This window comes from Nomascus leucogenys, chromosome 14 (assembly GCF_006542625.1).
Source record: "Nomascus leucogenys isolate Asia chromosome 14, Asia_NLE_v1, whole genome shotgun sequence".
In the NCBI taxonomy this organism is placed as follows: Eukaryota; Metazoa; Chordata; class Mammalia; order Primates; family Hylobatidae; genus Nomascus; species Nomascus leucogenys.
In genome coordinates, this window is record NC_044394.1 from 10,600,026 (window position 1) to 10,624,182 (window position 24,157).

A 24,157-nucleotide genomic window follows, 5' to 3' on the forward strand; every position below is an offset into this window, starting at 1 on the left:
AAAAGAAAAAGTAACTCCCCCATGAGATTTATCCAGAGTGACTGTCATTAATCTAGTGATTACCACTGTATGTGAAATTCCATCAGAATTGTCTTTCTATCTCTTTGGTTTTTTTTTTTTCCAATGACAAGTATTTGTCATTGTAACCATTGTAACAGGCAACTGTGATACAATAAAAAATGTGTATCTGACCTTTGTCCTGGATTCCTGGCGCAGATAAAAACCCATGGAATTTCCTGAGTGATAGGAGTATCTTTATTATGCTAATGAAATGACTGGGCAAAGCCCCTAAATAGTTTCAAAAGGAGGGCTGGTCATCAGAAAGAATAACAACATGATTAAAAGATTGGCGCATTAGGCCGGGTGCATTAGGCCGGGGGGCTCACACCTGTAATCCCAGCACTTTGGGAGGCTGAGGCAGGTGGATCATGAGGTCAGATGATTGAGACCATCCTGGTTAACACGGTGAAACCCCATCTCTACTAAAAAGTACAAAAAAATTAGCCGGGCGTGGTGGCAGGTGCCTGTAGTCCCAGCTACTTGGGAGGCTGAGGCAGGAGAATGGCGTTAACCCGGGAGGCAGAGCTTGCAGTGAGCACTACTGCACTCCAGCCTGCGCGACAGAGCAAGACTCGTCTCAAAAAAAAAACAAAAAAAAATGATTGGCGCATTGACCAGCCCAACCGTCAGAGAGGGGAGGAGGCTGGAGAGTTCAATCAGGTGGCTGATTTAATCAATCTTGCCAATGTAAGGACACCACGGCTCAGGGGAGCTTCCTGGCTGGTGAACGTATCCATGTACTAGTGGCACATCCTGACTCCACAGAGACAGAGGCTCCTGTGCCTGGGATCCTTCCAGACCTTGTTCTAGTTATCTCTTCATCTAACTGTTCATTTAGATCCTTTATAGTCAAACAATTATTTCAAGTATGGTGCTCTCCTGAGTTCTGTGAGTCATTCTGGCAAACCACAAAACACAAGGGAGCCGTGGGAAGCCTCAGTGTGTAGCTGGCTGGGCAGAAGTGTGGGCGTTTTGGTAACACCCAAAACTTGTGACTGGAACCTGAAGTGCAGGCGGTGAAGGACTTTGTCCTAAGCCTGTGGTGTCTGATGGTGACTCTGGGTAGTTGGTGTTAGAATTGAATTGAACTGGAGGACACCTGTTTGACATCAGGTAACTGGGTGTTGAAACACAGCAACAAACACTTTTATTTCAAGAATTGTAAACTTTTGGATTTATTTCTACTCTGCTTCCTGCAATGTGTAACTAAACAATTTAAATAGTTTTTAAAGAAAAGATGTCAGTGATGTCACAGCCATTACACCAATTGCTTTTTCTAAAGTTACTTTCATTTTAACAAAACAAATTTTTAAAAACCCAAATTATTACCTACTAATAATACATATGCAGAATGCACAGGGCATGAAAATAAAAGCCATTGTGTATCTATTCAAAGGTCTTCATTACAATAATTTTTATAGAGGTCAAAAGTGAAACCAAACAGAATATGATTTAATGGGAAAGCAAGAGCTAAAATGCCAAGAACTCAAAACACTAGAAATTTTAGAATATGAACTTTCTGTTTCATGAATGTCTTTATAAAATTGTCTTTGTCAACTATACAATGTGAATTCTGCTATTTAAAATAGAAGTTACATTAAACTCTAGATAAAAAGCATTCTGCTAATTTTTGTTTTTGCAGTAAAAGATGCAGTGCCAGCATGAAAAAGTTTGGATTATGAATTCAGAGAGCTTTTGAGCACAAGACTGTACTGAGAGTTAAAAATCATCAGAAACATTGGTAAATTCCACATGTCTCAAAGAATTATCAATTTTAAAGATGGATGAGAAACAGATGAAACGTACAGTAAAGTTGCCACAAGGATTAAGTAAAAGTCCTCACCACTATTTTTACTAACACTTAATAGTCAACAGTTCTAAAACATTTGCTAAATGTACGTACTAGAAACTGAGGGATGTGAGAGTTACTTATAAAAAAGAAATGCTGAAGATTCAGGAAAAAAAAAAGGTCAGTTCCTTTCTGATACAATGCATTTCACAATTTAAATAATTCATCTGGTGGTAAAATCTGAAAAATATATTTTCCAGCACACCTTATCCACTTATCATAGTATAGGAAAATAAGTGGATTTCAATTTGGTGATTTAACCTATAGCTTTAAATCTTTAATAAACAAACTTGAAATTCCAAACTTTAATAATGAAAAGGCCATAACTGAAATGATGTCAACCCTGGATATGAATCTCTTACCAACATGATGAAAGCCCCACTTGGAGAGCCGCACTTCTGGTCAGCAGCTGCATTTTTGTTTTAATAAAAGGAGAAAGGGTGCCAGCACACCAGTGCGATCCAAGACATGGTTACTACATAAGCAGTAGGATTAATTGCTTTTCCAGAAAGCCAGAGTAAGCTCTCCTTCCACTGTCCCATCAGGATCAGCTTCCATAAAATGAGTGTAATAAGATAATGTATTACATACGCCAGTAACTCCTACCAGCAGTATTCAGCTGCACAAAGCCATACATATTTATATCAATCAATAAAAACTTCATTGCTACATATATTTCAGACACCACATTTTAGCTCTGACTTTAACGTGCAGATAAGATAGGCTATAAAGAAGCAAAAGTGCATTTTCTTACTCCTCGAAGAATCTGTCCACCATTCCTCTACTATCTTCTTATTAGAGAGATAATGAGAAATAAATATGTATTAGAGATTTTGGAAAAACAGCTCTACCAATATGAAGGATCTGGTTTACAAAAGCTACAAACATTTTAATTAGCACCCAAATGATTAATATATGATTTTATAATGGATGAAATTTGGAGAGATCATTTTATTATCCCATGTATAGGCAAGAGAAGGTACATTTAGGTTGTGTTGTACTGTGATGATTTCATAGGCTCACACCATCCTTTTGAGGTGAACATGGAGGAGAAAGCTATTTCTAAAATTAACACAGAAGGGAGCATGACAAAGGTTACCCTCCAATCAGAAAAAGAAATATTTTCTTCTAGTTCTACAGTCCGGAGCTTACTAAATCATTTGGATTTCTAGACCACAACCTGAATGTACCTTCTCATGGCTATATATGGCATAATCAAATGATCCCTCCAAAACCTATCAATCATTTTGGAAACTATTAGAGAGCCTAAAAACCATTACATTCAGATTTATTTAATAAGTACAGCAGTTCTGAGATTCAGTTTGAAATTCTGGCCTACTTATGAATATGACACAATGTACTACTATTTTAGAAACTGAAGGTTTCTCTTGGAGATTTTTTTTTTAAGGTAGGTCTTTCTATTTAGGGGAGTAGATAGATTATTGTTGTCCAGTGAAATATAAACCAAACCTAAGACAACCTCTTTACTCAAACAAATGCTGTTTGTTGAAATGATACAAAGAATCATTTAGGTCTCTGCTTCAAATTTGGGGAAAAACAAAAACAAAAGCAAAATTATAATGTTAAGCTAAAAATGTTTAACCTGCATACCTTCTTAATCTCTCTCTCTCTGTGTGTGTGTGTGTGTGTGTGTGTGTGTGTGTGTGTGTATGTGTATGTGTCTGTAGCATTGAAAATAGGTAAAAGGAAGAAATTACTGCCTTTACTCAGAAATATTCCATAGTAGCTTTAGGAAAAATAATATGTACAATATTATCATTTTGAAAGTGAACTATCAGCTGCTTAAAATATTTTAACAATATCAACCTAGCATTTTCTAAATTCTTAATAAAATTCTTTTTTGTTGTAGCCTTTACCTACCCTGAGAAAAAACATACAATACTATTCATCCTCTATTATAATGTCCCTGATGATTTCCAAATGTTTCTTTGCTATGCAGCAGAAGTATATGATTTCTGATCCAGATGCTTTAAAAAGCAATTCTAACAAAGAAACTTAATCTGAACTGAACTTGGCACAGATTCCAAAAACCTATAGGATGATGTTTTGGAAGCTGCTCAAACAAAAGTTGAAACAGAAATATGCATCCACAACCATATATCTCTGGCTGTTAGTAATAAATGAAGGATACAGACTTTTTCCGTAAGTGTGGGTGAATAGAAGTTAATGCTTATAAAATACAGTTTTAAGTACCAAAACAGCATTTGAGATTGATGCTTTTTCTTTTAAAGCAAAAGCATTTGTTTAATTCACAAGAAGGTAAAAATCAAATAAAGAAATGTTATACTTCTTCTTTGAAAGCTATTCAGAAACTTTAGTGCCCAACCTCAAGAAAGGAGTTATTTTCTTTATAATATGTAGCACATTTATGGCATAAAAGTCTACAAAATATTAATATAGAGAGATAAGGGTGTTTGGAGTCACTTTCTTCCAGTGAACAAGAATAAGTCAGGTACACAGGTTTGCAGACTCATTTTGGAGTCCCAGAAGGAGAGGAGAGAAAGAATGGGCCAAAACAATATTTGAAGAGACAATGCCTGAGAATTTTAGAAATGCAGAAAATATATTAAGCCACATATTCTGGAACTGCTACATACCCCAGGAACAATAAACATAAAAAATCATACACTAGTAAAATCATAGTAAAGTGTTAAAAATCAAAGGCAAAGAGAAAATCCTAAAAGTAGTCAGAGGAAAGGACACATGACATTTCATTGTAAACAATGGAAGTCAGAAGACAATAGACTGTTATTTTCAAAGTGCTTAAAGATAGTAACTTCAACCTAGAATTCTATCCTCAGTGAAAATATCTTTCGAAAATGAATGTGAAAGAATATTTTCAGACAAACACTGGAAGAATTGATTACCACAGTCCAACACTAAAATAAATACTACTATATAAAAAATATAATTAATTTTTGTACATTGACTGTGTATCATGAACCCTTATTAAACCCACTGATTAGTTCTAGTAGCTTTTTGGCAGATTCCTCAGGATTTTTTTACATAGGTGATGATGTTGTCTATGAATAAAAACAGATTTACTTATTGCTTTCCAATCTGTATGACTTTTTTTCCCTTCCTTTGTTGCACTGGCTATGGCTTCCAGTACAATGTTAAATAGAAGTGATGATGGCAGATATCTTACTTTGTTTCTGATATAAGGGGAAAGCATTCAATCTTTCACCATAATTAAGCATGCTAGTGGCTATAGGTTTTTCATAAATCCCATTTCAGTAAATGGATGGTAAATTTTCCAAGTGCTTTTTTTTTCTTTGTTTGAGATGGAGTCTTGCTCTGTTGCCCAGGCTGGAGTGCAGTGGCACCATCTCAGCTCACTGCAAGCTCCCTCTCCCGGGTTCATGCCATTCTCCTGCCTCAGCCTCCCAAGTAGCTGGGACTACAGGCACCTGCCACCACACCCGGCTAATTTTTTGTATTTTTAGTAGAGATGGGGTTTCACCATATTAGCCAGGATGGTCTCAATCTCCTGACCTCGTGATCCACCTGCCTTGGCCTCCCAAAGTGCTGGGATTACAGGCATGAGCCACCATGCCTGGCCTTTTGTTTTGTTTTGTTTTGTTTTGTTTTTTGGAGACAGAGTCTTGCTCTGTCACCCAGGCTAAAGTGCAGTGTCATGATCTCGGCTCACTGCAACCTCCACCTCCCAGTTCAAGCAATTCTCCTGCCTTGACCTCCCAACTAGCTGGGATTACAGGCACATGCTACCATGCCCAGCTAATTTTGTGATTTTAGTAGACGTGGGGTTTCACTGTGTTGGCCAGGCTGGTCTCGAACTCCTGACCTCAGATGATCTGCCTGCCTCGGCCTCCCAAAGTGCTGGGATTACAGGCGTGAGCCACCGTACCTGGCCCGAGTGCTTTTTCTGCATCTATGGAGATAGATGCATGATTTTTCTTTTTTAGACTATTTATAGGATGATTACATTGATTGCCTTTTAAATAATCATAGATTATTTTTTAAAACTCACAGATTCATAGAAAGTTGCAAAGATAGTACACAGAGGTCCTGTATATCCCACTTTCCTCTATTACAGTTTCATCTGTAATATGAAATGTGGAAAACCACAGAACTCTGATAAAAGAAATCAAAGATCTAAATAAGTGAAGAGATAGTCCATGTTCATGGATTGAAAGAGTTATACTGTTAAGATGTCAGATCTTCCCAGCATAATCTATTGATTAAGATGAAATCCCAGTCAATATCTCAGCAGCTATTTTGTGGTTACCAACAAACTGATTCCCAGTTACATCCTATATAATTATAGTAAAATACCAAAACCAGAACACTGACATTGACATGAAGTGTGTGTACAGTTCTGTGCCATTTTATAACATACGTAGATTCATGTAACCACCACTGCAATAAAGATACAGAATGATTCCAATTCCATCACTGAAAAGATCTTCCTCATGCTACCTCTTTATACCCATTTCCCTCCCTGCCACCATTTCTAACTTCTGGAGACCACTGATTGTTTTTTATCTTTATAATTTTGTCATTTGAAGAGTGTTATATAATGGCATCACATAGTATGTGTTCTCCAGAGAGACAGAAGTGATAGGATATAAAGAGAGAGATATAAAAAGAAATTTATTAAGGGTATTGGCTTGCTTGACTATGGAGGCCGAGAAATCCCACAATATGCTGTTTGCAAGCTGAAGCAGCAGGAAAGCTGTTAGCACAGCTCAGTCCAAATCTAAAAGCCTCAGAACAAAATAAGCCAATAGTGTAACTCTCAGTCCGACGCCAAAGGCCCAAGAGCCTGGGGGGAGGGACTGGTGTGAGTCCCAGAGTCCAATAGCCAGACAACCTGGAGTTCTGATGTCCAGGTGCAGGAGAAAAAGGGAATCTTGGCTCCAGAAGAGAGAGAGAGAGAGAGAGGAAATTTGCTGAAATCTTCCACCTTTTTGTTCCATCTCGGCGCCTGGCTGATTGAATTATGCCCACCCACAGTAAGAGCAGACCTTTCTCACTCAGTCCACCAGCTCACATGCCAGTCTCTTTTGGAAACACCTCACAGACACACTTGGATCAGCCCAATCATTCTAATTAAAGGCAAAACCACCCTAGTTTCCTTTTCAGCAGAAGAGAGATGGGCTCAGTGCCTACTGAAGCACTGAGAATACATAATGCTTTACCAGCTATCTGGGTATCCCTTAACTCAGTTAAGTTGACACTCAAAATTAATCATCAAAGTATGTGACCTTTTGACATTGGCTTTTTTTTTTCACTCAGCATATGCCATTGAGATCCATCCAAATTGGGTATGTATCAATAGTTCATTCCTTTTTATTGCTGAGTAGTATTCCATGGTATGTAGGTAGCACACATTGTTTAACCATTTACCTATTGTAGAACATTGTGGTTGCTTCTAGTTTCTGGCTATTACACACAAAGCTGTTATGAACAATCGTGTATACATTTTTGTGTGGACATAGGTTATCATTTTTCTGAGCTAAGTCCCAGGAGTGCAATTGTTGGGCTGCATGGTACGTACATGTTTGGTTTATTAAGAAATTGCCAAAATATTTGCCAAAGTAGCTGTAACATTTTACATCCTCTCCATCAATTTATAATAGATTCAGTTTCTCTGCATTCTTGCTAACACTTGATATTGTCATTTTTTTAATGTAGTCATTTTGATAGGTGTGTAGTGATATCTCATTGTGGTTTAATTTGCATTTCCCTAATGGCTCATGATGGTGACTATCTTTTCATGTGCATATTTGCCATCTGTACATCTTCTTTGGTGACATGTCTCTTCACGGCTTTTTCACATTTTTTAATTGGATTGTTCAATTTTTTTAACTGTTGAGTTTTGAGAATTCTTTATTTATTCTAGATACCAGTCCTCTATAAGACACATGGTTTGCAAATATCCCCCAACCCTGTATGCTGTAGCTAATTCTTCCATCCTCTTCATATGAGCTTTCAAAGAACAAAAGTCTTATTTTAATTGAAATCAAATTTAGAGAAACAATTTATTGATTTTTTTTTTACTATGGAATTTGGTTTTGGTGTCAGATAACTCTTTGTCTAGCTCTGGATCCCAAATTTTCTCCTATTTTTTTTGTTAAAGTTTTATAGCTTTTTATTTTACATTTAAGTTCATGATTCACTCTGAGTTAATTTTGTACAATTTTTGTATGAGATTTAGGTCAAGATTTATATTTTTACCTAAGGATGTTCATTGCTCCAGCATCATTTGTTGAAGAGATTATCTTTCCTCCATTGAATTGCTATAACACCTTTGTCAAATATCAGTTAAATATATTTCTGTGGATATATTTTTGAATTCTCCATTCTGTTTTATTGATCTATGTGTCTATCCCTCCAGCAATATCTCTCTGTCTTGCTGAGATGAGAGATATTGTCTTGCCTTATTATTGTTATATAATAAGTCTTAATGTATGGTAAAGTGATTCCTCCCATTTTATTCTCTTGTCAAGCTACTAGTCTGTTGCCTTTTTGAAGAATTTTGTCTATATGACAACTCTTGCTGGATTCACAGTAAATTTATATATCAATTTGAGGAGAACTGACATCTTTACTATGGTTAGTCTTCCTATCTTGTGAACATGTGTCTCACCATTTATTTAGATCTTCTTTGATTTATTTCATCAGTATTTTGTAGTTTTTGACATACAAGTCCTATACATGTTTTATTAAATTTGCATCTAAGTATTTCATTGTTAAGGTGATTTTAAATGGTGTTGTATTTTCCACACAAACTGTAGAATCAGTTTGTTGGTTACCACAAAATAGCTGCTGAGATATTGACTGGGATTTCACCTTAATCTATAGATTATGCTGGGAAGATCTGACATCTTAACAGTATGACTCTTTCAATCCATGAATATGGACTAACTCTCCATTTATTTAGATTTTTAATTTCTTTTATCAGAGTTCTGTTGTTTTCCACATTATATTTTATACATACATTGTTAGACTTATGTAATTCATTATATTGATACTATTATAAATGTTTTTTAAAATTTCAAATTCCAATTGTACATTGCTGGCAATAGGAAAGCAATCAACTATTGTACATTAACTTTGAATCCTTCAACTTTGCTATATTCACTTATCAGTTCCAGCAGATGTTTTTCAATTCTTGGGACTTTCTACATAGCTATACATTCATGTCATTAGCTAATAAAGACAGTTTTCTTTCTTCCTTTCTAATAAAAAGGTATGCAGGTTGATTTTATTTCCTTATCTTATTATAGAGCTAGAATGTCCAGTATGAACTTGAATAAAATGGCAAGAGAAAATATCCTTACCTTTCTTCCAGTCTTCAGAGAAAAGGTATCTAGTTTCCTCATGATTAGGTATGATACTAGCTGTAGGGTTTTTTTTCTAGATGTTCTTTATCAAGTTGAGGAGTTTACAGAGAATTTTTATCATGGAATATGTATAAAATTTTATCACATCTTTTTTATGCACCAATTGACATGACTCAATGATTTTTCTTCTTTAGATTGTTGATATTGTGGATTACATTGATTTTCAAACATTGAACCAGGCTTGCATAGTTATGGTGTTAACACTTTTTACATATTGTTAGATTTGACTTACTGATATTTTGTTGAGTATTTTTGCATCTATATTTATAAGAGATATTAATGTGTCATTTTCTCTTTTTTTTAACAGACTGTGTGGTTTTGATAGTGGGTATATTAACCCTATAAAATGAATTGAGAAGTGTTCATTTCTCTTCTGTTTTCTGGAAAAGATTGTGTAGAATCGACGTTAATTCTTAAACCATTTGGCAAAACTCTCCAGTGAAACCATCTGGGCCTGAAGATTTCTTTTTCTGATGTCTTAGAATTATAAATTCCATTTCCTTAATATTTACAATGCTATTCAGATTATTTATTCCATATTAGATGAGTTGCAGTAATTTGCGCCTTTCAAAGAATTGGTCCTTTTAATCTGTCAAATTTATATGTAGAGTTGTTTTTAGTATTCTCTTATTTTCACCTGCAGGCTCTGTAGCGATCTCTCTGTTTCGTTATTGACATTGGTAACCTGTGTCTTCTCTTTCTCTGTTAGTCTTGCCAGAGTTTTGTCAATTTTATTGATCTTTCTTAAAAAACTTTTCCTTCATTGATTTTTTTAATTTTTAATTTTATTTTCTTTTGCTTTAGTTTTTTTCTTTTTCTTTTCTTTTTTTTGAGACAGAGTCTTGCTCTGTTGTCCAGGCTGGAGTGCAGTGCAGTCACAGCTCACTGCAGCCTCAACCTCTCAGGCTCAAGCAATCCTCCCATCTCAACCTCCCAGGTAGCAGGAATTTCAGGCACATGCCACTACACCCAGCTAATTTTTAATTTTTTTGTAGAGAGGCAGGCTTACTATGTTGCCCAGGCTGGTAACTTGAACTCCTTGGCTCAAGCAATCCTCCCACCTTGGCCTCCCGAAGTGCTGGGATCACAGGCATGAGCCATGGTAGTATCCACCCAGCTATTTTTTTTTTTAATTTCATTGATTTCTTGTGTTTATTATATATTTTCTTATGCTTGCTTTGGGTTTATTTTGTTCCTTCTTTTCTAGTTTCCTAAGGTGGGAAGTTTGATTACTGATTTGAGACTTCTTTTCTGATGTAAACATTAAGTGCTATAAATTTCCCTTTCAGAGCTGCTTTAGTTGAGTCCCATAAATTATGGTATATTGTATTTTCATTTTCATCATGTTCATTCACTGCTATATGTGTATATATATATATTTCCATTGAGCCTTCCTCATTGACCCACAGATTATAGTATTTAGAGTCTGTTGCTTAGTTTCCAGTGCTTAAAGATTACCATTATTTCCTTTCTCTTTCTGCTATTTGTTGCCATTGGTTTCTAGTTTGATTCCATTTTGGTCAATCATCATGTGGTTTCAATTCTTTTAAATTTATTGACTTTTAAAAATAGTCCAGGATATAGTCTATCTTGGTATATGATCTGTGGCTGCTTGAAAAGAATGTATAGGCCAGGCACGGTGGCTCACACCTGTAATCCCAGCACTTTGGGAGGCCAAGGTATGTGGATCATCTGAGTTCAGGCGTTTGAGACCAGCCTGGCCAACATGGTGAAACCCCATCTCTACTAAAAATACAAAAAAAATTAGCTGGGCGTGGTGGCGGGTGCCTGTAATCCCAGCTAGTTGGGAGGCTGAGGCAGAAGAATCACTTGAACCCAGGAAGCCGAGGTTGCAGTGAGCCAATATCACGCCACTGCACTCCAGCCTGGGCAACAAGAGTGAAACTCCATCTCAAAAAAGAAAAAAGAAAAAAAAAACAAAAAAGAAAAAAATGTATACTCTGTTGTTGTTGGGTGTTGAGCAAATGCTTTTTCTGCTGGTTCATGGTTTTTTGAGCTCTTCTATATCCTTGCTGATTTTCTGTCTAGGTATTCTATCAACTGCTGAGTGTAATGTTGAAATCACCAATAACTGTGTGCTATTTTTCCTTTTAGTTCTATTAGTTTTGTCTTCACACATTTTGCCCTTCAGTAGCTTTGTGCATACATATTTAGAACTGCTCTGTCTTCTTGGTGGGTTGACCCTTTTATTATTGTGTAATTTCCTCTTTTTTTCCTGGTAATTTCATTTATTCTAAAGTCTACTTTGTCTGATAGCACATTACTATATTTTTTTCTGCTGCCCTTCTTTCCTGAATAATATTGTCCTGGATATAGAATTCTGAATCAACAGTTCTTTTCTTTCAGTACTTGAAAAATATTGTTCCACTTTCTCCTAGCCTCGTAATTTCTGATAAGAAATCTGTTCTCACTTGAATTGCTTTTCTTATCGAGTAAATGTAATTTCTTACACATTTCATTCTTTTTTTCTTTAGTTTTCAGAAGTTTGACTATGATGTCTTCATGGATCTTTGGTTTATCCTGCTTGAGGGTCACTGCTTCTTGAACATGAATGTATATGTCTTTTGCTAAATTTGGAAATTCTTCAGCCATTATTTTGTAGAATACATTTTCAGTAAGGTGCTTCATTTGGGAATTATAAAAGTATCTTTTAAAACAATTTCTTTTTTTTTTTTTTTTTTTTTTTTTTGAGACGGAGTCTTGCTCTTTCACCCAGGCTGGAGTGCAGTGGCGCGATCTCGGCTCACTGCAAGCTCCACCTCCCGGGTTCACGCCATTCTCCTGCCTCAGCCTCTCCGAGTAGCTGGGACTACAGGCGCCCGCCACCACGCCCGGCTAATTTTTTGTATTTTTAGTAGAGACGGGGTTTCACCGTGGTCTCGATCTCCTGACCTCGTGATCCGCCCGCCTCGGCCTCCCGAAGTGCTGGGATTACAAGCGTGAGCCACTGCGCCCGGCCTAACAATTTCTAATAGAATTCCATTATAGTCAAAGGACAAACTTATTTGAAATCTTTTAAATTTATTGAGATTTGTTTATGGCCCAGAATATGGTCTACTGTGGTGAATATTCCATGTAAAATTGAAAAAGAAAAAAAAGTGTATCCTGCTGTTGCTTGGTGAGTGTTTTTTTAAAATACCTTTATTAAGATATAAGTCATAAACAATAAAAGTCACACATTTAGAGTCTAATGTTTATATTCACAGAATTGTGTAACCATCACCACAATTTAATTTTAGAATATTTTAATTCCCCTCTAAACAACATCCCATACCCATTATCATCCAATTCCCTTGGCTATCCCAGTCCTAAGCAACCATTATTTTAACTTCTTTCTGTTTCTACAGTTTAAAAATTGAGATATAATTCACATATTATGCAAAAACAAAATTTACCCATTGAAAGTATACAATTTGGTGGTTTTTAATACATTCACAAGGTGGTGCAACTGTCACCACTATCTAATTTCAGAATATTTTCATCACCCCAAAAAGAAACCCCATAGCCACTTGCAGCCACTTCCCATTTCCTTCTAATCCTCCCAGCCCTAGGCAGTCACTACTTTTTGTTTTTATGGATTTGCCTATTTTGGACATTTCATATAAATGGAATACAATATGTGGTCTTTTGTAACTGGCTTTTTCACTTAGCATAATGTTTTTAAGGAACATCTGTGTTGTAGCATGTATCAATACTTTATTTCCTTTTATTGCTGAGTAATAGTCCATTACATGCATGTACATTTTATTTATATATTCTTTAGTTGATGGAGATTTAAGTTGTTTCCATTTTTTGCTATTATGCATAATGTTGTTATGAACATTTATGTACAAGTTTCTGTGTGGACATATGTTTTTATCTCTTCTGAGTATTGACCTACGAATAGAATTGCTGAGTCGTATAGGAACTCTATGTTTAACTTTTTTGAGAACTGCCAAACTGTGTTCCACAGCAGCTGCACCATTTACATTCCCACCAACAATGTAGGAGGTTTCCAATCACTCTGCATCCTCACCAACACTTGTTTGTCTTTTTAGTTACAGCCATCCCAGTGGGTATGAAGTGTTCTCATTGTGGTTTTGCATTTCCCTAATAAATAGTAATGTTAGCATCTTCCCATGTGCTTATTGGCTACTTTTACATTTCCTCTGGAGAACTGTCCATTTGGATCATTTAACCCATTTAAAATTGGGTTATTTGCTTTTTTTATTATTACATTGTAAGAATTCTTTATACATTCAGAATATGAATTTCTTAATAGATATATATTAGCAAATATTTGATTGTATTCTGTGGGTTGCCTTTTAAAATTTCTTGATGATATTGTTTGCAGCACAAAAGTTTGGGGGGTTTTCTTTTTTGTTTTTGAGATGGAGTCTTGCTGTGTCACCCAGGCTGGAGTGTAGTGGTGTGATCTTGGCTCACTGCAGCCTCTGCTTCCCAAGCTCAAATGATTCTTCTGCCTCAACCTCCCAAGTAGCTGGGATTATAGGCATGTGCCACCACGCCTGGCTAAGTTTTGTATTTTTAGTAGAGACAAGGTTTCATCATGTTGGACAAACTGGTCTCAAACTCCTGACCTCAAGTGATCCGCCTGCCTTGGCCTCCCAAAGTGCTGGGATTACAGGTGTGAGCCACTGTGCCCAACCATTTGTAGCAAAAAGTGGGCTGTGTTTTTTTTCGTTGTGGTTTTTTTTTTTTTTTTTTTTTTTTTTTTGAGACAGAGTCTTGCTCTGCCACCCAGGCTGGAGTGCAGTAGCACGATTTCAGCTCACTGCAGCCTCCACCTCCCGGGTTCAAGCAATTCTCTGCCTCAGCCTCCTGAGTAGCTGGGATTACAGGTGCCTACCACCACATCTGGCTAATTTTTGTATCTTTAGTAGAGACGGGGTTTCATCATCTTGTCCAGGCTGGTCTTGAACTCCTGACCTTGTGATCTACCCACCTCGGCCTCCCAAAGTGCTGGGATTACAGATGTGAGCCACCGTGCCCGGCCAGTTCAAGCAATTCTCCTGCCTCAGCTTCCCGAGTAGCTGAGATTATAGGCGCCCACCATCACACCCAGCTAATTTTTGTAGTTTTAGTAGAGATGGGATTTCACCATGTTGACCAGGCTGGTCTCGAACTCCTGACCTCAGGTGATCCACCTGCCTCATGCAGGAATTACAGGCGTGAGCCATTGTGCCCAGACAGCACAGAAGTTTTTCATTGTGATGTAGACCAACTTATTTTTCTCATGTTGCTTATGCTTTTGGTGTTGTATTTACAAAGTTTTTGCCTAATCCAAAGCTATGAAAATTAACTCCATAACTTTATTCTAAGAGTTTTATAATTTAATCTTTTATATTTAGGTGTACAAACCATTTTGAATTATGTTTTCCATACAGTCTGAAGTAGGAGTCCAACCAAAAATTAGATACTCAGTTGCCATGGCACCACTTGTTGAAAATACTATTCTTTTCCAATTAATTATTGTGTGCCTTTGTCTAAAGCTTGGAGTTCTTTAAATAAATTAAATTAGGTCAAGTTGGCTGATAGTATTAGTCAATTCTTCTAAAATCTTGCTTTTTTTTTGTCCAATTGTTCTATAAATTAATGAAAATGAGGTATTGAAGTTTTCAAATATAATTGTGAACTTATCCATTTCTGCTTGAAGTTCTTTCAGTTTCTGCTTTATGTATTTTGAAAACCTTGTTACTAGGAGTCGAAACATTTAGGATTATTACATCTTCTTGATGAATTGATCCCTTTATTATTATGAAAATACCATATTTATCATGGTAATATCCTTTGCACTGATATCTACTTCATTTAGAATTAATATAACATTTCAGGTTTGTTTGGTTATTATTAGCAAGTATTATACTGTGATTTATAATAAGAAAATATATATTTTCATATTTGTCCCTAGTTCCTGACACAGAGTTCCTAGAACTCCTGTAATTGCCCAGATGACAGGAGCATCTTTTGTTCTAATGAGGCAACTCTTGGTGGGCTGCTGGATGGGGGCGGATGCCCAAAAGACCAAGCCATGATTAGAAGCTTGAAACTTTCAGCCCCCATTCCCTAGGATAGGAGAAAGGCTGGAGATTGAGTTAATAATCAGTCATGTCTACATGATGAAGCCACCATAAAAATCCCTGAACTACAGGTTCAAGGGGCTTCCCAGTTGTGAACACATCCATGTGCCAGGAGGGGTGGTGCACCCCAACTCCATGGGGACAGAAGCTCCTGCACTAGGAACCCTTCTAGAATTCGTCCTGTATATCTCTTCATCTGGCTGTTCATCTGTATCCTTTATCATATCTCTTATTAATAAAATAAACTGGTAAATGTGTTTTTCTGAGGTCTGTGAGCCATTTTAGCAAATTAATCAAATCTGAGCAGGGGGTTTTGGGAACTGCAGCTTATAGCTAGTCAGTCAGAAGTATCGGTGACAACCTACTGCTTGCAATTGCTATTTCAAGTGAGGAGCAGTCTTGTGGAACGGAACCATTAGCCTGTTGGACCTGACTCTAACTGCAGGTAGATGGTGTCAGAAGTAAATTGAATTATGGGACACCCAGTTAATGTCTGCTGGAGACTTGTTTGCTGTGGGGAGAAATCCCCACATATTTTGATCACAGAAATTTTCTGTACTGTGATGAGGGTAAGAGTGAAAAAAAATTTGGTTTTTCCCATCTCAAGCAAAACATGGTATATTTTTCTACCTCCTACTAATTTTTTTACAACTTTTAATAGCTACATAATAGTTGTATGTATTTTGGTAATACATGCGGTATTGTGATTCATGCATATAATTGTAAAGATCAAACCAGAGCAATTGGGATATCTATCACCGCAAACATTCACTCCTTCTTTATGTTGGGAACGTTCCAGTTCCTCTCCTCCAGCTATTTGGAACTATAAAACAAATTATTGTGAACTATAGTCAACCTGCTGTGCTACCAAACACTAGATCTTTTTCCTTCTAGCTGTTTGTTTTACACACTAAACAACCTCTCTTTACATCCCACCTCCTCCAACATCTTCCAGTCTCTGGTAACCACCAATCATCTCTCTACCTCCATGAGATTTGCCACTTTAGCTCCCACATATGAGTGACAGCATGGACTATTTGTGTTTCTGCACCTGGTTTATTTCACTTAACATGATGACCTCCAATTCCATCTGTGTTGCTACAGATGACAGGGTTTCATTTTTATGGCCAAATAATATTCCATTGTGTATTTGCATCACATTTTCTTTATCCATTCATCCATTGATAGACACTTAAGTTGATTATATGTCTTGACTATTGTGAATAATGTTGAAATAAAAATGGGAGCGCAGATATCTCTTCAACATACTAATTTTCTTTCTTTTGCATGTATACCCAGCAGTGGGATTGCTGGATCATATAGTATTTCTATTTTTAGTTTTTGAGGAACCTCCATACTGTCTTCTATGGCTATACTAATTTACATTCCCACCAACATTGTAGAGGTGTTCGGCTTTCTCTTTATGCTCACCAGCATTTGTTATTTTTTATCTTTTTGATAAAAGCCTTTTTAACTGGAGTGAGACAATAGCTCACTGTGGCTTTGATTCACATTTTCCTGATGATCAGTGCTGTTGAGCATTAGGCAATTTGTATGCCTTCTTTTGAAAAATGTCTACCCAGATCTTTTCCCCATTTTTTAATTGGATTATTTGGGAGTTTTAGGGATTTTTCCAATTTTGTTTTGTTTTGTTCTTGCTGTTGAGTTCCTTACAGGTAGTCTCTAGTCAACTGGATAGTTTGCAAATATTTTCTCCATTCTGCAGGTCATCTCTTCACTTTGGTGATTGTTTCCTTTGCTGCGCAGAAGTTTTTTAGCTTGATGTAATGCCATTTGTCTATTTTTGCTTTTGTTTCATGTGTTTTTAAATCTTACACAAAAAAGTCTTTGCCAGACCAATGTCCTGAAGCATTTCCTCCATGTTTTTCTTCTGCTAGTTTCATAGTTTCAGGTCTTAGATTTAAGTCTTTAGTACATTTTGATTTGATTTTGTATATGCTGAGAGATAGCGGTCTAGCTCAATTTTTCTGCAAATGGTTATCCAGTTTTCCCAGCACCATTTATTGAAGAGATACCTTTTCCCAATGTCTGCTCTTAATGCCTCAATTGAAAATGAATTGGCCACAAATGCAGTTTTATTTCTGTGTTCTCTACTCTGTTCCATTGACCCATGTGTTTATTTTACACTTGTACCAAGCTGTTTTGGTTACTATGGCTTTGTAGTATATTTCAAAGTTTGTTAGTATGATGCCTCCAGCTTTATTCTTTTTGCTGAAGATTGCTTTGGCTACTTGAAGTCTTTTGTGGTTTCATACAAATTTTAGGAGTTTTTTTTCTTTCTGTGAAGAATGTTATTGGTATTTTGATAGAGATTACATTGAATCTGTAGATTAGTTTGGGGAGCATTGACATTTTACCAATATTAATTCTTCCAACTCATAAGCATGGGATATCTTTCCATTTTTTGTGTCCTGTTCAATTTCTATCCACAGTGTTTTTTGTTGGTTTGTTTTTAAGATGGGATCCTGTTCTGTCACCTAAGCTGGAATGTAGTGGCATGATCATAGGTCACTGCAGCCTCAAACACCTGGGCTCAAGTGATCCTTCTGCTTCAGCCTTTCAAGTTGCTGGGACTACAGACATGAGCCACCATGCTTAGTTAACTTATTTTTGTTATTATTATTATTTGTAGAGACAGTGTCTGACCGTGTTGACCAGGCTGGTCTTGAACTCTTGGCTTTGAGCAATCCTTGGCCTCCCAAAGTACTGGGATTATAGGCATGAGACCATGCATGGCCTCATCAATGGTTTATAGTTTTCCTTGTGGAGATCTTTCACTTCTTTAAATTTATTCTTTTGTTTGTTTGTTTGTTTCTTCCAATAGAACTTTATTTACAAAAGCAGGCACAGGCCAACCAATAGTAAATACATTAAATTAAAGCTTATATTTCACAGGAAACACCTTCGGCTCAACCTGTGTATACAGTAGACTTTTGGTTTTAAGACCGGTTCTCTGCTGAAGATTACATTTTTCTTTAATACTTCAAGTTTTAGGGTACATGTGCACAATGTGCAGGTTTGTTACATATGTATCCATGTGCCATGTTGGTGTGCTGCACCCATTAACTCGTCATTTAGCATTAGGTATATCTCCTAATGCTATCCGTCCCCCCTCCCCCCACCCCACAACAGTCCCCGGAGTGTGATGTTCCCCTTCCTGTGTCCATGTGTTCTCATTGTTCAATTCCCACCTATGAGTGAGAACATGCAGTGTTTGGTTTTTTGTCCTTGCGATAGTTTGCTGAGAATGATGGTTTCCAGTTTCATCCATGTCCCTACAAAGGACATGAACTCATCATTTTTTGTGGCTGCATAGCATTCCATGGTGTATATATGTGCCACATTTTCTCAATCCAGTCTATCGCTGTTGAACATTTGGGTTGGTTCCGAGTCTTTGCTATTGTGAATAGTGCTGCAATAAACATACGTGTGCATGTGTCTTTATAGCAGCATGATTTATAGTCCTTTGGGTGTATACCCAGTAATGGGATGGCTGGGTCAAATGGTATTTCTAGTTCTAGATCCCTGAGGAATCGCCACACTGACTTCCACAATGGTTGAACTAGTTTACAGTCCCACCAACAGTGTAAAAGTGTTCCTATTTCTCCACATCCTCTCCAGCACCTGTTGTTTCCTGACTTTTTAATGATCGCCTTTCTAACTGGTGTGAGATGGTATCTCATTGTGGTTTTGATTTGCATTTCTCTGATGGCCAGTGATGATGAGCATTTTTTCATGTGTTTTTTGGCTGTATAAATGTCTTCTTTTGAGAAGTGTCTGTTCATGTCCTTAGCCCACTTTTTGATGGGGTTATTTGTTTTTTTCTTGTAAATTTGTTTGAGTTCATTGTAGATTCTGGATATTAGCCCTTTGTCAGATGAGTAGGTTGCAAAAATTTTCTCCCATTTTGTCGGTTGCCTGTTCATTCTGATGATAGTTTCTTTTGCTGTGCAGAAGCTCTTTAGTTTAATTAGATCCCATTTGTCAATTTTGGCTTTTGTTGCCATTTCTTTTGGTGTTTTAGACATGAAGTCCTTGCCCATGCCTATGTCTTGAATAGTATTGCCTAGGTTTTCTTCTAGGGTTTTTATGGTTTTAGGTCTAATATTTAAGTCTTTAATCCATCTTGAATTAATTTTTGTATAAGGTGTAAGGAAGGGATCCAGTTTCAGCTTTCTACATATGGCTAGCCAGTTTTCCCAGCACCATTTATTAAATAGGGAATCCTTTCCCCATTGCTTGTTTTTGTCAGGTTTGTCAAAGATCAGATAGTTGTAGATATGCGGCGTTATTTCTGAGGGCTCTGTTCTGTTCCATTGATCTATATCTCTGTTTTGGTATAAGTACCCTGCTGTTTTGGTTACTGTAGCCTTGTAGTATAGTTTGAAGTCAGGTAGCATGATGCCTCCAGCTTTGTTCTTTTGGCTTAGGATTGACTTGGTGATGCGGGCTCTTTTTTGGTTCCATGTGAACTTTAAAGTAGTTTTTTCCAATTCTGTGAAGAAAGTCATTGGTAGCTTGATGGGGATGGCATTGAATCTATAAATTACCTTGGGCAGTATGGCCATTTTCATGATATTGATTCTTCCAACCCATGAGCATGGAATGTTCTTCCATTTGTTTGTATCCTCTTTTATTTCATTGAGCAGTGATTTGTAGTTCTCCTTGAAGAGGTCCTTCATGTCCCTTGTAAGTTGGATTCCTAGGTATCTTATTCTCTTTGAAGCAATTGTGAATGGGAGCTCACTCATGATTTGGCTCTCTGTTTGTCTGTGATTGGTGTACAAGAATGCTTGTGATTTTTGTACATTGATTTTGTATCCTGAGACTTTGCTGAAGTTGCTTATCAGCTTAAGGAGATTTTGAGCTGAGACAATGGGGTTTTCTAGATATACAATCATGTCATCTGCAAACAGGGACAATTTGACTTCCTCCTTTCCTAATTGAATACCCTTTATTTCCTTCTCCTGCCTGATTGCCCTGGCCAGAACTTCCAACACTATGTTGAATAGGAGTGGTGAGAGAGGGCATCCCTGTCTTGTGCCAGTTTTCAAAGGGAATGCTTCCAGTTTTTGCCCATTCAGTATGATATTGGCTGTGGGTTTGTCATAGATAGCTCTTATTATTTTGAGATACGTCCCATCAATACCTAATTTATTGAGAGTTTTTAGCATGAAGGGTTGTTGAATTTTGTCAAAGGCCTTTTCTGCATCTATTGAGATAATCATGTGGTTTTTGTCTTTGGTTCTGTTCATATGCTGGATTACATTTATTGATTTGTGTATGTTGAACCAGCCTTGCATCCCAGGGATGAAGCCCACTTGATCATGGTGGATAAGCTTTTTGATGTGTTGCTGTTGCTGGATTCGGTTTGCCAGTATTTTATTGAGGATTTTTGCACCAATGTTCATCAAGGATATTGGTCTAAAATTCTCTTTTTTGGTTGTGTCTCTGCCCGACTTTGGTATCAGGATGATGCTGGCCTCATAAAATGAGTTAGGAAGGATTCCCTCTTTTTCCATTGATTGGAATAGTTTCAGAAGGAATGGTACCAGTTTCTCCTTGTACCTCTGGTAGAATTCAGCTATGAATCCATCTGGTCCTGGACTCTTTTTTGTTGGTAAGCTATTGATTATTGCCACAATTTCAGAGCCTGTTATTGGTCTATTCAGAGATTCAACTTCTTCCTGGTTTAGTCTTGGGAGGGTGTATGTGTCGAGGAATTTATCCATTTCTTCTAGATTTTCTAGTTTATTTGCGTAGAGGTGTTTGTAGTATTCTCTGATAGTAGATTGTATTTCTGTGGGATCGGTGGTGATACCCCTTTATCATTTTTTATTGCATCTATTTGATTCTTCTCTCTTTTCTTCTTTATTAGTCTTGCTAGTGGTCTATCAATTTTGTTGATCTTTTCAAAAAGCCAGCTCCTGGATTCATTAATTTTTTGAAGAGTTTTTTGTGTCTCTATTTCCTTCAGTTCTGCTCTGATTTTAGTTATTTCTTGCCTTCTGCTAGCTTTTGAATGTGTTTGCTCTTGCTTTTCTAGTTCTTTTAATTGTGATGTTAGGGTGTCAATTTTGGATCTTTCCTGCTTTCTCTCGTGGGCATTTAGTGCTATAAATTTCCCACTAAGCCGGGCGTGGTGGCTCACGCTTGTAATCCCAGCACTTTGGGAGGCCGAGGCGGGCAGACCACGAGGTCAGGAGATCGAGACCACGGTGAAACCCCGTCTCTACTAAAAATACAAAAAAATTAGCCAGGCGTGGTGGCAGGCGCCTGTAGTCCCAGCTACTCGGAGAGGCTGAGGCAGGAGAATGGCATGAACCCAGGAGGCAGAGCTTGCAGTGAGCCGAGATCGTGCCACTGCACTCCAGCCTCGGTGACAGAGCGAGACTCCATCTCAAAAAAAAAAAAAAAAAAATTCCCTCTACACACTGCTTTGAATGTGTCCCAGAGATTCTGGTATGTTGTGTCTTTGTTCTCACTGCTTTCAAAGAACATCTTTATTTCTGCCTTCATTTTGTTATGTAGGCAGTAGTCATTCAGGAGCAGGTTGTTCAGTTTCCATGTAGTTGAGCAGTTTTGAGTGAGTTTCTTAATCCTGAGTTCTAGTTTGATTGCACTGTGGTCTGAGAGACAGTTTGTTATAATTTCTGTTCTTTTACATTTGCTGAGGAGAGCTTTACTTCCAACTGTGTGGTCAATTTTGGAATAGGTGTGGTGTGGTGCTGAAAATAATGTATATTCTTTTGATTTGGGGTGGAGAGTTCTGTAGATGTCTATTAGGTCCGCTTGGTGCAGAGCTGAGTTCAATTCAATTTCTGTCTCGTTGATCTGTCTAATGTTGACAGTGGGGTGTTAAAGTCTCCCATTATTATTATGTGGGAGTCTAAGTCTCTTTGTAGGTCACTCAGGACTTACTTTATGAATCTGGGTGCTCCTGTATTGGGTGCATATATATTTAGGATAGTTAGCTCTTCTTGTTGAATTGATCCCTTTACCATTATGTAGTGGCCTTCTTTGTCTCTTTTGATCTTTGTTGGTTTAAAGTCTGTTTTATGAGAGACTAAGATTGCAACCCCTGCCTTTTTTTGTTTTCCATTTGCTTGGTAGATCTTCCTCCATCCTTTTATTTTGAGCCTATGTGTGTCTCTGCATGTGAGATAGGTTTCCTGAATACAGCACACTGATGGGTCTTGACTCTTTATCCAATTTGCCAGTCTGTGTCTTTTAATTGGAGCATTTAGTCCACTTACATTTAAAGTTAATATTGTTATGTGTGAATTTGATCCTGTCATTATGATGTTAGCTGGTTATTTTGCTCGTTAGTTGATGCGGTTTCTTCCTAGCCTCGATGGTCTTTACAATTTGGCATGATTTTGCCGTGGCTGGTACCCATTGTTCCTTTCCACGTTTAGTGCTTCCTTCAGGAGCTCTTTTAGGACAGGCCTGGTGGTGACAAAATCTCTCAGCATTTGCTTGTCTGTAAAGTATTTTATTTCTCCTTCACTAATGAAGCTTAGTTTAGCTGGATATGAAATTCTGGGTTGAAAATTCTTTTCCTTAAGAATGTTGAATATTGGCCCCCACTCTCTTCTGGCTTGTAGAGTTTCTGCCGAGAGATCTGCTGTTAGTCTGATGGACTTCCCTTTGTGGGTAACCCGACCTTTCTCTCTGGCTGCTCTTAACATTTTTTCCTTCATTTCAACTTTGGTGAAACTGACAATTATGTGTCTTGGGGTTGCTTTTCTCAAGGAATTATCTTTGTGGCATTCTCTGTATTTCCTGAATCTGAATGTTGGCCTGCCTTGCTAGATTGGGGAAGTTCTCCTGGATAATATCTTGCAGAGTGTTTTCCAACTTGGTTCCATTCTCTCCATCACTTTCAGGTACACCAATCAGATGTAGATTTGGTCTTTTCACATAGTCCCATATTTCTTGGAGGCTTTGTTTGTTTATTTTTATGCTTTTTTCTCTAGACTTCCCTTCTCACTTCATTTTATTCATTTCATCTTCCATCACTGATACCCTTTCTTCCAGTTGATTGCATCAGCTCCTGAGGCTTCTGCATTCTTCACGTAGTTCTCGAGCCTTGGCTTTCAGCTCCATCAGCTCCTTTAAGCACTTCTCTGTATTGGTTATTCTAGTTATACATTTGTCTAATTTTTTCTCAAAGTTTTTAAACTTCTTTGCCATTGGTTTGAATTTCCTCCTGTAGCTCGGAGTAGTTTGATCATCTGAAGCCTTCTTCTCTCAACTCATCAAAGTCATTCTCCATCCAGCTTTGTTCCATTGCTGGTGAGGAACTGCATTCCTTTGGAGGAGGAGAGGCGCTCTGCTTTTTAGAGTTTCCAGTTTTTCTGCTCTGTTTTTTCCCCATCTTTGTGGTTTTATCTACTTTTGGTCCTTGATGATGGTGATGTACAGATGGGTTTTTGGTGTGGATGTCCTTTCTGTTTGTTAGTTTTCCTTCTACCAGACAGGACCCTCAGCTGCAGGTCTGTTGGAGTTTGCTAGAGGTCCACTCTAGACCCTGTTTGCCTGGGTGTCAGCAGCAGTGGCCACAGAACAGCGGATTTTCGTCAACCACGAATGCCGCTGCCTGATCGTTCCTCTGGAAATTTTGTCTCAGAGGGGTACTCGGCCGTGTGAGGTGTCAGTCTGCCCCTACTTGGGGGTGCCTCCCAGTTAGGCTGCTCGGGGGTCAGGGACCCACTTGAGGAGGCAGTCTGCCC